The following is a 16,389-nucleotide window of genomic DNA, read 5'->3' on the forward strand; positions in this document are numbered from 1 at the left end:
GGGAAAGTTATTTGGTCTTAATATTCTGCCTCTCATATTCTTTCTGTTCACAAGTGATATTAAAATGCATAGTGTTGCCAGTGTATAAGGGTTTACATGAGGGTTTTTCTACAAGCGTGGAGAGGGTTTCTTCAAGAGCAAAATGAGATTATCAGAAAATTTACTTTTAAGATAAACAAATGATAGATAAAAACTGAGAAAGGAAGTTACCTAAGTAAGATAAAGTGACTCCTAGGTCAAGATTTGATTGAAATGAATAAAGTGTATTATCATATATAAGAGGCAAAAAAGACAACTAAAAGCATTGGTTAACCATGAAAGTAGAAAAAAAGAGTTTTGGATGCAACTTTGCCAGTGCCTGTCTACACATCCAAGGATCATGCATCCTGAAAGGGTCCGCCAACACACCACTCTGCTGTGGAATGGTTGCGTCTGGTCATCTCAGCCTCATGCAATTATTTGCTTCTTGAAGTCTCTTTGTTCTGATTTCCAGGCCACCAAGCAAACTTTGCAATGTGATTTGGCACACATTTCTCCCGCCATGAGAAATATACCTATGAACCTGAAGTCCTTCAGTCCCAGTGATGACCATTGCCCATCACACATAATAAATTGGCATTAGCTTTATGTGTCTATCCCACAAGCTTGGTAAATGTGAGTTGTTCCTAAAAGAGCTGTGCTGACAATTCATACATCTAAGCTGGCTAGGTTCCCAGCAATGTGCTGGATTCTGATAAATTCACCAGGATGAGGGATTGAAGACCTTGTAAGGGAGGCACAAGAACTGAGCCAAAAATTTTAGCTGAATTTTTGAATTAGTGTCCATCTGCTATCCATGAAACAGTTTGGTGACTTAACTGAGGGCAATGTTTTGAATCTTTCTAACCTAAGGGGATGGAGGTAAGTGAAATCCAAATCACCATCTCTATTTCTCAGCACGAGAGGTAAAGAATTTGGGACTAGTTATTTGGAAATTCAGATCTCAGCCTCATTTGTTTCTTTAGAGCCTCTCCCTAAAGCAAGTCTTAACATGGTATAAAGGAAAAAGGTGGATTTTCTTCTCTTTCTTGGGAAACCCTCCCTATGCCTAATGCCTACCCCAATGTCTAAAGCCAAGTTCCTCAGCAGGGCTCTGCACCAGGGCTTGAGGCCCAGGAGCCCAGATGAAGCATGAAGAACCCGTGGATCCAGCCTGTGATTGCCTGTGTTTGGCTGCATATAAATAACCCTGGCCTTGGTAAAAGGGTCAGCTCAGGGACTTGTGTCTTTGGCATTGCTGATCTGCTTTCTGACTGCTTTTCATCCCTCCTGTTTTCAATGACCTTTCCTCTCAGCATTTCTATTTACATTAAATACTTCTCCTTAACTTCTTTTATATAAAATATTCTTTCTTTAATTGTATTATAATAACCCAAAAGCAAGTGATAAGGAGGGGTGTCATATCTTTGTGTCTAAAGTCATACTATGGTTTGGTGTAAGTTTAAGCAAGATACCCAGCAAGATCTGGGTGTCTTTCACCGAGACAGTAGAATGAATCAGTTAAGAACTTTGGGCTTGAGCCGGGTGCAGTGGCTCACACCTGTAATCCCAGCACTTTGGGAGGCCAAGTCGGGCAGATCACCTGAGGTTGGGAGTTCGAGACCATCCTGACCACCACGGAGAAAACCTGTCTCTACTAAAAATACAAAAATTAGCTGGGCATGGTGGTGCATGCCTGTAATCCCAGCATTGGGAGGCTGAGGCAGGAGAATCACTTGAACTCGGGAGGCAGAGGTTGTGGTGAACTGAGATGGTGCCATTGCGCTCTAGCCTGGACAACAAGAGCAAAACTCCGTCTCAAAAAAAAAAAAAAAAAAAAAGAACTTTGGGTTTGAAGTTTGAATTAACCCTTGTTTTGCCACTCACTTGCTGCTTGATTTTGATTTTGGTCATGTTTTCAAATCCTGGGTTTCTCATCTGCTAAACAGCAGTAGTAACTCTTCAGAGTGCTTCTGAAGATTAAACAAAATCATGGATTTGGGGCTTAGCAAGCTCCTAGTACACACTATTATTTGTTTTATCATCTCTGCCCTCACTGCGGGATTCTTTTCAGTTCTCCTCAGAAGGAAGAACCCTCCTAACCCCTTCCCAGTGAGGACGGCTCCTGGGCCCAGAGGGACTTGCCAAAGCCATGTTAAGAGAGGATAAGCCGCCCCTCTCTGTCCCGTGCCTGCTCTTTGCTATTCTCATAGCCCTGCCCCATCTCCTGTGTACTTTCCACCCCTAATTATGTGAAGCCCTTTCACTGTGCCTTCTTTCTTTGTTTGTATGTGCTGTATCCCAAGATCACTGCAGTAACAGTTCTGCTGGCACCCTGCGTTACCTGGCAGATAAGCTGTGGGGATGTGAGCCACAGTTTCTATAGCTTTGAGGCCTGAGGTTGGAGTTTGAGCACAGAGACCATGAGCTACTGCGCAGGGGAACGTTCTGATGAAGGGCAAAATCTGGCAATGAGAGAACTGGGAGAGTAGGAGTGGAACCCAGAAATGTTTAGTCCCAGGTGCAGGGGCTGGGAGTGAGAACCTAGACTGCTTGGTGATGAAGACTATGTTGTCATTTTCCCTGTGTCTACAGCACCTAGCACAGTGCTCGGCATAAAATAGGCCCTTAAATGTAGGTGGGTGATAATTACTGAGGAGTAAAATTTAGGAACTTTGTTGTTTAAATTGTGTGTGATTGGGGAATTGTTGATTTGCCTGAATACTGATTACAGTCTCTCTAAAAGGAGCATAAAAATGACATATTTACATTGCCGATGTAAAAAGTATTGAATGGCATTTATGTGACTTGCTTAGATTAACACATAGCAAACTAATACTTATTATACTTGTCATTACATTTGTATCACATTACCTTTGCTGTAAGTTTTATTTGATTGCAATCGTAAACTCTATGTATGCTTAAGATGTGTTTACAGAATCTGAGGCTTAATCCACCAGTAACAACAGACATCTTTCTCTGTGCTTTCGAGTCCTACCTCGCGAGCTCAGACTTCCTAGAATGTTACCACGTGTCCCACATTTGTTCACTCACATATTTAAAAAAGACAAAAAGGACAGAAAGAACATTGCTCAGGACAGTCATGGGAGGGGGGTGACCAGAACGAAAACAGTCAGTGCAGAACATTGTGCAGGCCCATTCCTGGGGCGTGAAGAATCCGAGACATTTGGAGAAGACCCAGGGCACACAAGGAAGGGAGGGGGGTATCGCAAGCAAGAGGCAGGCAGTGAGGAAGCAGCCAGGGAATCTGGCTGGGATTCCAATCCATTCTTAGCTACTTGATACAAAGGCTATTATATTAAAATTCTTCTAAAGAAAGATGGATTTCCACAGCACCCTATTTGTGTCCTAAATTTAGAGTAACAAAGCTGGAGCAATTGAATGGTGCAAAAACTCTTTCTTCCCTCAGAGTCAAAGAAAGAGTAAAAATTGGACTTAGGAAATTAACTTTCTACTTGAGTAGTATTTGTCCTTTTTCACATACTTGTTTATAAACAGTTTGAGTTTCACTGAATAATTTTTCTTTCAGTTAATAATATAGCTTCCCACATCCAGTCACTTACTAAGCTCTGGACACCTCTAGTTTTTTCAATAGCTCTCAATCTTCTATCTTAGTACAGGATCATCTGAAGGACATCTCAGGGGAAGGTTTCATGTGTAAGTGATTTATGAAGGAAGTGCTTCCAGGAGAACCTGGGAAAGGAGTGAGGGAAGCAAGATAGGGAAGGGTGCAGTTTCAGGCAGCATGTTCCAGAGAGTAGCTTCAGCCTGAGCCCATGGAAAATACTGGAATGTAACTTGGGTCTTGGGATTTGTCCCAAGCATGATCAAAGCAACTGGGCTTTAAGATTTTATATTTTATAATCCCTCTCTAAAGGCTGTGGGATTTGAGGGGTTAGTGATGGTGGGGGTGGTGTGTGGAAAGTGAACTTTTAGGCACTTTGTGATTTTTTATGCCTGTGGGCAAGGCACTCCAATGCCAAGAAGTGTTCGCCAAAGGAAAGTTTCAGGTGTGAGGTGGATGTGGGCATGCAAGCAAAAGTGCGGCTGGAGGATGGTGCACAGAAGATTTTACCAAGGATACCAGGGGATCTCAGCGGAGCTTAGAGAATTTCCACAGCCTCTCTTGGTTCTCTCTGTCCCTACTGTGTACCTTCAGCACAAGTCCCTGTGATTCTTTCTCTTCTGGGTTGCACGATATGTTCCTAACTAATATCCTCTGATCCGTAAATTCCTGTTGTCTTTTCTTTTCTTTCTTTCCTTTTTTTTTTTTTTTTTTTTTTGAGACAGAGTCTCATTCTGTCACCAGGCTGGAGTACAATGGCATGGTCTCATCACACTGCAACCTCCACCTCCCGGGTTCCAGCGATTCTCCTGCCTCAGCCTCCCAAGTAGCTGGGACTACAGGTGTGCACCACCAAGCCCAGCTAATTTTTGTATTTTTAGTAGAGACGAGGTTTCACCATGTTGGCCAGGATGATCTCGATCTCGTGACCTCGTGATCCACCTACCTCGGCCTCCCAAAGTGCTGGGATTACAGGTGTGAACCGCAGCACCTGGCCATCTGTGATCTTTCTAAATCACAAATCTGTCAGTGCTAGTCCAGTGCTCACAACCCTTCAGTTCTTACCTAAAGTCCAAGCTCTTTAGCATGACTTGCCTGATACTCTTGATCTGACCCCAAACTCTTACGGCTGTACTCAAATAGCACAGTGGGTGTTATGCACTGAATATTTATGATCCCACCCCCAAATCCTAATACCAACCCCATGGTGATGTATTAGGAGACAGAGCCTTTGAGAGTGATTAAGTCATGAGGGTGAAATTCCCATGAATGAGATTAGTGTCCTCATAAAAACACTCCAGAGAGCTCTCTCACCCTTTCAGTCATGTGGGGATGTGGCAATAAAAATCCTGGGCCTTCTATGAAACAGGAAATGGGCCCTCAACAGACACTGAATTTGTTGACACCTTGATCTTGAACTTCCCAGCCTCCAGAACTTTGAGAAGCAAATATTTGTCATTTAAACCGCCCAGTCTATGACATTTTTGTTATAGTGGCCCAAATGAGTTAAGATGCTGGTATGGCTTGCTGCTCTCTGACCTCTGGAATTCTGTAATGTTATGCCTAATGTCTAGAAAATCTTTGCCCACCTCCTCACCTGGCTCACTGTTTCTTACCTTTGAAGATCTAGCTCAATCTTTATGGCCTCTGGCTTTCCACTGTACCCTGGGCTCATGCCATTGTAATATTTGCCACACTCGTTCTCCCACCAGACTGTGAGCCTCTTTAAGAGAGTCTTGTGCCCTGTTCACATCTACATTGCATCATTCTTGAATTCTATTAGAGGATAAAGTGAACTGAAGGAGGAGCAGGAAATCTGTCTTTGCAGGGATCTGCAGAATGAATGTGATTTAAGTTTCATGGGCCTCATTCTTCAAGAGTTAGGCCAAGAGAGTCAAAGCAAAAGGTTGGTCCCCTATTATGCGCCAGATAAGGGCTGGATGTACATTGTCACATTTAGGAGACTAAATGTACATCCAGCCCATTATCCGGCGCATAGCAGGGGACCAACCTTACCTTTGGAGATTCAGCTCAATCTTTATGGCCTGTGGCTTCCCACTATACCTTGGGCTCACGCCATTGTAGTATTTACCACACTCATTTTCTAAGAGGTAGCACCATCAAGAAATCATAAAATAGAATAAGGCTCTTGAGATCAGAGACTTTTCTGTTTTCAGAGCTTTTCTGGTTTCCTAACGGTGCTACCTCTGAGAAAGAAAAATTTAACTCATATACTCAATTTGGCCTGCATCTATACTGAAAGTGGAAGAGATATTTAAGCCAATTAAATGTATATTTTTGAGGGCCTTGGATTTCAGGCGAAGACTTGGCAGTGTAGTAGATGTCAAGTATGACATGAATTAAACATGGAACCTGATTGCTATGGGTTGAATCATGTCCCCTCAAAATTTATATGTTGAAGTCCTCACCTCCAGTATCTTGGAATATGACTTTATTTGGAAATCAGGTCACTGCAGTTAAAATTCAAGATGAGGTCATCCTGGAGTTGGGTGAGCCCCTAATCCCACTGGCATTCTTACAAAAAGAATGCCACACGAAGAATCAGATATGCATATCAGGAAAATGTCATGTGAAGATGAAGGCAGAGATCGGGATGATGCCTCTAGACGCCAAGAATGTCAAAGATTGTCAGCAAACCACCAGAAGCGAGGAAAGAGACATGGGACAGGTTCTCCCTCACAGTTCTCAGAAAAACAACTCTACTGACACCTTGATCTGGACTTGTTGCTTCCAGAACTGTGAGACTACACATTTCTGTTGTTTAAGCCACCCAATTTATGACAATTTGGTATAGCAGTTTTAGCAAATTTGCACACTAATCAGTCAACTAAGAGATAGATATTAAAAAAAAAACAGTATGTTGCAGTGTGATGAGGCTAATAGTAGCATCTGTGCAACCTACAGATGCAGCACAGAGAAGAGAAGGATTGGCTGTGAGTTTTGGGAATGAGATCTACACAAGTGGGGGGTACTGGCGAAAGGAAGGTTGCACAGAAGAGTTGCGTGAGTCAGGTTTTGAAAGCTAAAGATGATGAAGACTGATCTCTCTCTATGGCGGTTATGGCAGTCACAGATAAAGCCAACTGCTGTCCATTATTACCCCTATTTTCTCTTAAAAATCTCTGGTGGGAGCTGTGCAGAGAGGCCTTAACAGATATGGGAGCAAGCAAGTAGATTTGGGGTCTAACAGTGGCATGTGGTAAGCAGCCTGTGATCTTGCACCAATGGGTGTCATTCCACTCCCATCCCCCACCTCTGATGCAGCACACCCTTTGTTCTCCCCTTTCTTTTTTCCTTTGAGTAAATCTATTTACTACCCAGAAAAACGAGGAAGGAATAGGCCAGTTGCCCAGGGCAGATGGTGCAATGTTAACAGATGACACACAGAAAGCAGAACTCCTCAGCTCCTATTTTCCTTTTACGTTCTCCAGCAAGGCTCTTCAAATGAAATAGAACAAAAGAAACATCATCAAGAAGAAACTGAAACACAAGTCCATGAGAGATAGTGAGGGAACCCACTATCTGGTTGATTTAAATGGTTTCGTGTCTTCAGATCCAAGTGAGTTATAACCAAATAATGAAAGAACTTACAGAAAATGCCAGTGAGCCACGGAGCAGACATTCTTTTCAGTGATTTTTCAAAAAGAATTTCTGGATAATTTAAAATGTGCTTCAAACCTAGAGAAAGGCAAATGTTGCTCTCATATTCAAAGAAATATAAAAGATAAACTCACAGAAAATACCAGTTCATCCTGATTCCCTGAAAACTTTTTTGTTATTTTATTTAACTTATGTACATACAAACATACAAAGAGGAAAGGAGGGAGCAAGGGGGAGAGAGAAAATGAAGGAATGAGAGAGACACAGAAAACGGGAGAGAAAACAGAGCAGAAAAGATAAAAAAGGGAGAACAAGTTTATTAGCTTTGTGAAAATACATTGAGTTTATAGCACTCAATTTACCTATGGTTGTAACTTCAGTAATCCTGCAAAATTTTATAACAGTCAATTAAATAAGCATGATGTGTGCCTTGAGAAAATTAAGGAGATGATTAATAAGAACCAGAGGTTAATGAGAAAAAATCATGCTAAACTTGGAGCTTTTTTCCTTCCCAATTTCCTTTGCCTTGTATTTTCTTGTTTCCCCAGTGTAAGAAATTTCCCCTCCATTTTTATTTCACCCAGAGATGCAGCACTACCTACATCAAACAGAATGTGAACGTCTGCAAGTTCTACACAGTATTTCCTGGAAGCTAATTGGATCAGAAGAAAAGGCAGTGCTGATCACAGAGTTTGCCTGTCAGTCCCCAAACTGTATTTTCTATTTTCCAAGTTCCTCATCCTGAGGCTTTCTTCCCTTTCTTTTTCTGTGAGTACCCACAAATCCTGGGCTTCTTCGTTATCCACTTCCCTCTTGTTCCTGTTCTGATAATCTTCCCAGTACATTTGTCCATCCAGGAGCTGGTTGCTGGCTTGCTTTGGTCAGATGACTCCTCCTAGGGTCTGGATCCTTGATTGATGGCTGGGACCAGGAACCTCTGAGCAATCCATCCGTCCGATGCAGACTGTCCTTATTCACTATGCTTACTATGAATTCCAGTTCCCTTCTCACACATTGGGCTCATTTCTTCTTCTTGAACTATGTCATTGTTTTTCCTTTATTCCATATTATTTGGACACCAACTCTTCAAAACACATCATTACCCCAGGATTAAGAGCCTGGGCTTTGGAGTAAGACTGTGCTTTTTATCTCTAAAAGTTATAAATCAGATCATATTTCTCTCTTGTTTCAAACCTTCCACAAAGTTTTCACCATGTTTGGAATAAAATCCTAACTCTTTACCACGACCTGTAAGGATCTAGATAATCTGGTCACTGCCTACCTCTGTCGTCATTGCACACCACTCTTTACCTTTTTTTTTTTTTTTTTAATATGCCTTCTGTTTTTTAAACATGTCAGGTCTGTTCTTGTCTCCCAGCCTTTACACTATTTTCCCTCAGATCATCACATTCCTGGATTGTTCTATTCATGAAATTTTCAGCTAAAGTTTCTTCTTGGGGGAACCTTCCTGACTACTCTGTCTAAATCAGTCCTCTTCTCCCACTACCAGTTAGTTCCTGGCACTTTATGGTGCTGTATTGTCTTTGTGACACTTAATATCCTCTAGAATTACCTTGTGTGTTTATTTGATGACTTTGTTTATTTCCCTTGCCTTGACCTCCCAGAATGTAAGTACCATGAGCGCAGGGTCTCTATCCTCAGCCCGTAGACAGTTTCTGGTATGTAGTAGGTACTCAATAAATAAAACAAATCAGTGAATGCTTGCTCCATACTTTCTGTGCTACATGGCTATGAACTAATTGTTTCCATGGGTTTTAGTTCCCTATCTTTACAATGTGGTTGGCAACTCCTGTTTCATTGGGATTTTGTGAGTGTTGAATGAGATTACACAGGTAAGATGACTAGAGCGGAGTGGGGAATAGAACAGGCACACAATAACATGAAGGGTTATTATAATATGCCACTCTCCATGGGATGCCATAGGAACACAGAGATGATTCTAACGAAGTCCTTTTCCCAGAAGTTCCCAGTCATTATGTTTGAGCGGACATTAGAGTTGCTGCAGGCCTTGGACACCACACCCCACTTTCCCTGTTGAACCTCTCCTGGGAGCCAGACTCTCCCAGGGCCTGTCACATCTGGTTGTTGGGTCATGTTCCTAGGCCTGCTTATCCACATTGCCTTGTCTTATTGTGAATAAACAACCAAGATACACTGATAATCCCCGAGATTACAAAACTAACCCAATTCTCTTTTATGGATGAAGCTATTAGACAAGTATTTCTAGGTATAACACAGGGTCTTAGTGTCTCTGTATTTTAGCAGAGAATATGACAGACATTTAGATATTATAGATGAATATGAGAATATGCCTCTTTGACATTAATTACTATTTAATTAGATAAACCTGAAAAATTCCCAATGTTTTACAAGTTTAAAAAACACTCTTAAGATTACAAACAGTAATGAAGATTCACGGGTAGAATACTGGATCTTTGAATTATAATTTGATTTGATTATACAGGGGGTGTCTAATTTATTCACTTCTCTACCAGTCTGTTGTCACAGTATCCTGAAAGATGATGAGCCTCTGAGCCTAGTATCTCTGTCTTCTAATTATCTGAACATAGTAAGAAGGCTACAAACTGATGTATGTAGCATGATACCATTCTGCTGAAAAATACATATTCATGCATGGAAGAAAAATAGCAGAAGGACACCAACATGTTAACAGTAGAAATAATATTTCAGTCTTTTTTTCCCCCTATGCTTTTCAAACTGTGCTGCTGCTTTGACTCGTTATGACTTTTGTAGGTGGAAAAAACTAATACAAATGAACTGCACACTTTTACAGGATGGGAGAAGGACGACCTGTGAACTTTTCTTGTTAGAAAAGTCTCAGGGACTGAGGTGATTGTCAGTCTCAGAGCAGCCATATCTGAGACGAGGACCAAGGACCAAAGACCAAGTAGCTGTTTCTGAGACAAGGATGACCTCCAGAACAGGTGGAGAGTAGTTCCCAATGGTGCATCATGACAGGTCTCGGTCCCACCTTTTAAGAATTGTTATTATTTTGAAGTTAGAGTGAAGTAAACTTTGGCTTAATTTTAAGAATAAATTTCTTATAAGTATAGCTATGGAGAGAATGGCCATTTTGTTAGATTGTACAGTCCATCGTCAGCAGGTGGCCTTTCTCGAACAGAGATGCTAAAAAGAGGATTTCTATACTGGAGGGGAGTTGGACAAGATGATATTTTATATTTTCTTCTAGGTTAGTAGACATCATTATCAAATCTGCCACTCTTTCTTCTTTATTAGTTATACTATCTCTATGAGATGGATATTATTTTTATTAGTGAAGAAATTGATGCTTAGACAGGTGAAATAATTTGCTGAATACTCGAGATCTTTCAAGTTTCTTAGCTGGGATTTGAGCTTAGATCTACTTGGCCTCCAAGACCAAAATATTCTATGGTGTTCTGCTACTTTCCAATCTGTGATTCTGTACCCACTTCTTCACTTTCTTTTTCTCTTCTCTTTGTAGATTTTCACATTGCTTTCTTTCTGTTTCCATGACTTAGACAACAATGGCATCTGGTAATATATTTGACTTTGATTTGGTTCTTGGTATTGATATTTAAGGCAACGAAATAAATGGCTGACTCTTGGATAGCAGAATCATTATTTATTATTATTATTAATTATTGTTTTTGATGTAGCTGAAGAGATACTGGATTATAATCTTAAAACTTCCAATGATGAGTGTCTAGAAAAAACAATCTTAAGTGTTTAAAGATTATTCTTTTTTAATACTGAAACTAACAGTATGAGGCTTTCACTAGAAAAGTAATAGGAGACAAATTGACAGCAAATGGAAAATAAAAGCATCTGCCTTAGTGCTGTTCTCATTCTGGATTCCCCACATTTCTTTTTTTTGAAGTGTGTACCTTCTTCTTTTTGTGTGGAATTGCCAATCCTTCTACATGGATTAGTCCCAAAGAGTAGTTTCTCTGCACATTCTCCACCAGACAGTAGCTCTTCATTAGGATGCCTTGATACTCTGGTGTGGTGCCACCACATGTAAGTTACACTGAGCTCCCTGGGACTTGCAGAAGCAGGGCCCATTCTACATATGCTTCAGCCCCACTGTCAAAATCTTTGTAGTGGTAACTCCCCGCTACATTTGAATTCTGTTGCTGCAGCAACGAGCTCAAGAAGAGCTTCTGTATGGGAATAGAGCTAAGGAGGATGCTAAGGCTCAGGTGAACTGACCCCTTGACAGCCTAACATGGAGGCTTTTATCTTTGAATTTAACACATTTGTCAACTTGACAGGAAGCTTGGGCTGCAGATTCCTGCCCTTGTGAGACTCTGAGGCCTGGCAGAAAGAGCCCAGGCATGGGAGTCAGACTCACGGGAGGGTGTGGGGGTAAATCCTGGCCATGCAACTTCCTGCGCTAGGATCTTATTTCCCCTGGCTAGAATTCTATCATCTGTAAAATGGGATAATAATGACTGTTCATGGGATTTTAGAGAAAATAAATGGTTAATTATGCAGAAACAAGGATGTGGAGATAAACGGGAATACAAGACAAACAATAGGTTAAAAAAAATCATAGCCCTGCTTCACAAATCTTTATGCCTGATTTTTACCCTTCTCAAATATTTGTGAACTGTCGTGGAGATATAGTCTTTGCCTGAGTATTTTGCCAGGCTCAAAAGAGCTATCTATCTTTCAATCTGAGCAGCTTGATAATAATGCCCCCCAAACACTGTGGGATTACACATGAAAATGAATGCCAAGGAAAATAAATAAAATTGATTAACAAAGAGTAATTGCTATTTAATCACAATTTGAGAAACACATTTTTGCCCTTTATTACAGTCATTCTGTCCTTTAAACTATTGTGTTTTGTCAAAAGAACATGCACTTGGAGTGCTTGAAAGTGAAAAATAATACATTTTTCAAGTGTTCACCATGTCAGTGTCAGAACGGCAATGAAAGTAGTTATTAAAAACCTTAGCTGCACTTTCAAGTAAGAAATAAAGTAAAACATAAATTGCTTTCATGAAATGAAGCTAGTTACCATGATCAATGGTCAATAATAGTATGTGTTATTTATTCTACCATGGAGCAAGGGGCAAAGAGGTTCGAAAATGACTGGTTAAATATCAGTCTATTTTATTTAATAAGTGATAGCTATTTCCTACATTAAACAAAACTCAGTCTACTTATCCAGAGCTCATATTTCAGTCTCAAATTCAGCTTTGGCTGAATAACCAGAAGCCATCATTGTGGGCCTAAGCTGGGAGATTTTTAGTAAGGATTCTGTGACATGGTCAAACAGAAAACCAAATGGATTTGGTGAAGGCTGGATTACTTACACAAAGTCCAAAGATAAATTTAGTTGAAAATTGGTCACAGGTAGCCTTGCAGTCTCAAAGGGCATTTCTGACTAGACAAACAGCATCTACCAACATCCCTTCCACTGAAATAAACAGCTGAGTGTTCCCTTGCCACAGGCTGGGTAAATACTAACTAAACCGTCTGCCTGTATGCCAGTCGGAGCAACACTCCCTATTTTTTAGCAAAATATTTTTCCACTCTGGCCATCCAAGAAACTCTCCAAATCCAATACATTTCAATGGAGTTTTTAGGCTTCCCGATTTTTCTCACTATTTATAGCTTTCAGATGTTGGCAGGTACGGGACTACATTTTCTTCAGAATAAAGTTATAAACGGCAGCAGTGCTGTTTCATCATATGCCACACAGTATTAAGTCAGTATTAAAACAATCCTTCTTCTTTATAAATGTCAACATTGACAAAGGCTAGAAAACAAAATAAATGCCTCACCAATATTATATCAGTGGTCATATTTATATTGTGCAGAGTTTTGTGGAGTGAGGAAGAGGGAATGGGATCCGGAGGGAAAGCCCAGTCTGTTCAGGGGTAACGTCTGTTCAGGGAATAGCATTTGTGAGGCTGAAGTACAAAAGTCCAGGAGGCCAGATCTGCCTCTTCTGCGAAACTAAGGCTGAGCAGGGCATAAAAGGAATGTAACAGTGCCTCCAGGCATATAGTATTTAATAAATTACCAACTGCTTGCAAACACAACACCTTACTGGTCCTTAGAACAACCCTGGGCAATAGAATAGGTAATTATTCACCCCACTTTATGGATGAGGAAACTCAGTTTCAGAGAGATGACTTAGCCGGGGTTACCTTGCTAGAATGTTGTAGAGCCAGAAGTGGAGGCCCAGTCTTCCGATGGCTAACCTTGCTTTTCTTCCCCAACTCACACTGCTTCTCCAAGAATTCAGCCCATGGAGCTTTCCCAGGCTCACTGGAGAGATAGTCTATTCACATGTAAAGGCCAGTGAATAAAGAGAAAGAGACAGTAAAGGGATGGATTAGAGAATAAAGCCCAATATTCCAGTTGCTAGAAAAGGATTATATTGGGCAGGTTAGGAGGTGATAATCAGGCACATCTGAAATGTGGAAAAGTTGAGTTTAAATCACCAGTTTTGTCACCAACCAGCTAGGTGACCTTGGTGTCCTCATCTGTAGAGCTTTAAGGACTCCCTGGGAATTGTGGTAAAATCACCACAATGAAGCCCTTTGGGGTCACTTGAGAGACAACCTTTAAGATCTTGCCCTAGGCCACCTGTGGCAGGATTCATCAAGGAGGCATGATGTGAACTAAGGAACTATAGCAACAGAGAGGGAAAGGAGAAGGGAAATATGGACCGGGAAATAGTTGAGTCCAGTTATGGTGGCAAGGGTGGGTGTGCTGCTTATGTGGGAGAGTAAGGAGATACTTGATGGATAGGTGATACAAAAACAAAATATGTGCAAAGTTCAACCATTACCAAGTCAGTTTTATCCATGGAGCTAATCAGTCTGGACATTTCAGGTCAAAATTTACTCCTTTATCCTTTAACCAATTATCAAGACAGTTGTCCTAAGTCTTCCTTCTTTCCCTCTCCCCTTGCTCCTGCCCTCCTTCCTTCTATCTACCTTCTTTCCTCCTTTCTTCCTTTCTGCCTCTCTCCTTTCCTTCCTTTCTCCCTCCCTTCCCTCCTGTCTTTCTCTTCCTCTCTCCTTTTCTTCCCCCTTTCCTCCCTCCCTCCCTTCTACTTTGCCTGCTTGAAGACACAGACTTCTCTGGAGTATATTTCAGGAGGGGTGGATTTGTTTGTCTAGGGCAGGGCTGTCAAATACAGGTCATGCATGCTGCCACGCCCCTGCCATGACAGACAATGCTAATCAATCACTGTACTCTGGGCATGATCTCAGGATTAATTTCAAGGTGCATGGGTTGGTTAGAGTTGGCTCAAGTGACGAGAGTTGTTTGCCAACATAAATCTAGGACACAAATGGATCAAATATGGCTTTCCATTTTCAAAAAGGTTAAAGTATACTAGAAAACATACTTCCTTTAACCTTTTAAAACATTCCACCCCCACCCCCTACTGTTTTAATCTCAGCAAGAGCCTCAAGCAAAAATAGACAAATGTTATTTGAAGACATCATCTAGTGAAGCGAGAGTCTAGCAAAGATTTTTTAGAAGCCTGAATATGTTTCATGAATGAATATCATCTTTTGAATATTTTGTCATACAAATTGACTTCTGGACATTTTGATGTTTGCTTCATGTAAATTTGAATTTCCCTAGTGCTAAAATTTGGTTTCTCTGCTTTAATGCAAATACGTTATATGTGTACATAGACGTGGAAGTTATGAGCTTAGTTTCTGAAGCCTATGTCGGAATCCCAGCTCTGTCTGTTTCTAGCTGAGTGCCCTGAGTGCCCTTGAACAAGTTAATGTTACCTTTCTGAGCTTCAGTTTTCTCATACTGAAAAAAGTAGTAATCATCATTGTTATCTCACAAGCTTATGGTGAAGAGTAAATGAGATAATTCATGTATAACATTTAGCATAGTATCTTGCACATAATAATACTCCACAAATGTAAGTTTGTGTGTGTTGTATGTAACTAGTACTGTCTATCCAGGGTGAATTAAGGACTGTGATGCTTATTGAATTGTATGGCTAAAGTTACATTTCTTTGCTTTTGTGGGTTTAAGTCAGAGTTTTAATGCTACTTGAATTCTGTTTTGTGGTTCTATCATGATTTTTGTGTGTGTTTAAACTCCAAGAAAAATGTCCTCTTTTTTGGTAGCTGATATATTCAAACCACCAGTGCTGGAAGAAAAATAATCTGTCATTGAAGTAGATGAGAGTTGACATGACAGACTGTGCACTCTATCTTAAACATTCATAACATGCATAATATGGTCCCTATGGAATGAAATAACTCCTTTAGAGTCTTTGCAGTCCCTTGTACCATGGGTCTCCTAGAGCGAAGCCATTATAATTCTAAAGCAGCTATGCTTGCTTGGGGAATAAAACATCAAGGAAAAAAAAGGCATTTCACATACCAAACAATTGACATTTCTATATTGTTTAGATGTGTGTGCATACATGTGCACAAAAGTATGTGGATGGTGCACATAGGTGTGTGGTGTTTTGAACTCTGGTGTTTGATATATTATTGCTTACTGGCTAGAAGTAATTTATTCAGAATCTGAAACACTTGAAATCCTGATTTTATTATGTTATTGGTCATGTGATTTTGAAAAAGCTCCCTGTTAAAATCTTAGGTAACTCTCATTTAAAATGTGGATAACCATATCTTCATACTCTTTCATAGGAAGAATAAACTCATGTGAGATAATACATGTAAAATATATAGTAAATATTTGGCACATTTCAATTTCTCCAATAATAGAGCCATTAATAATGATAAATAAGTAAAACAAGTAATTAAAATAATGTCTATGGCAAGGCAAACTGGTTTTCAGCTTCATTATTCAATGTCCTGCTTTGATTTTTATTTTATAGAATAATCATTTGCTAGCTTAAGTAATACATCATTCCTTAATTATAACTGTCAAGTGAAGACTTCACTAATTTATGCCTCTTTGGAGAAATATAAGCACTTGAGCAAATAACTAATATTCTGACCCTGAGTTTCCTAATCTAACAGGAAAGTCTATCTCAGTGACTGCATTCTGTCATAGCCATTCCTGTTGAAAGGATGAAATGAAATAATGGATTTTACAGGTCTGTGTGAGGCACAAGCTGGCCATACAACTGGAGAAAGGATATAAAATTGTATATACTTACGAAATACTCAAAT

The 16,389-nt window shown here is 40.3% G+C and overlaps 1 long non-coding RNA gene across 7 annotated transcripts in view; it reads left to right on the plus strand.

Annotated features, from left to right (window-relative positions):
• The window catches only part of LOC105465733 (uncharacterized), a 266,792-nt gene that overhangs the window by 35,486 nt on the left and 214,917 nt on the right, over window positions 1-16,389 (plus strand). The gene's annotated exons all lie outside the window — the stretch shown is intronic.

This window comes from Macaca nemestrina, chromosome 5 (assembly GCF_043159975.1).
Source record: "Macaca nemestrina isolate mMacNem1 chromosome 5, mMacNem.hap1, whole genome shotgun sequence".
Lineage (NCBI taxonomy): Eukaryota > Metazoa > Chordata > Mammalia > Primates > Cercopithecidae > Macaca > Macaca nemestrina.